Genomic DNA, 270 nt, shown 5'->3' on the forward strand with positions numbered 1-270 from the left:
GCTGGCTCGTTTGTCAGACGAGCACTCGGTTGTCAGGCGATCAACCATGCATCGTGCAATCAGGAATCCAAGAGATATTCACTCAATCGAAGGTAGAACGGAGGTGGTTGTCAGTCACACGTTCATAAGTGAAAATGATGATGAGTGTCACGGATCATCACATTCATCCAGTTGAAGAACAAGTGATATCTTAGAACAAGAACAAGCGGAATTGAATAGAAGAACAATAGTAATTGCATTAATACTCGAGGTACAGCAGAGCTCCACACC

The sequence above is a fragment of the Arachis duranensis genome, chromosome 2 (assembly GCF_000817695.3).
Source record: "Arachis duranensis cultivar V14167 chromosome 2, aradu.V14167.gnm2.J7QH, whole genome shotgun sequence".
Lineage (NCBI taxonomy): Eukaryota > Viridiplantae > Streptophyta > Magnoliopsida > Fabales > Fabaceae > Arachis > Arachis duranensis.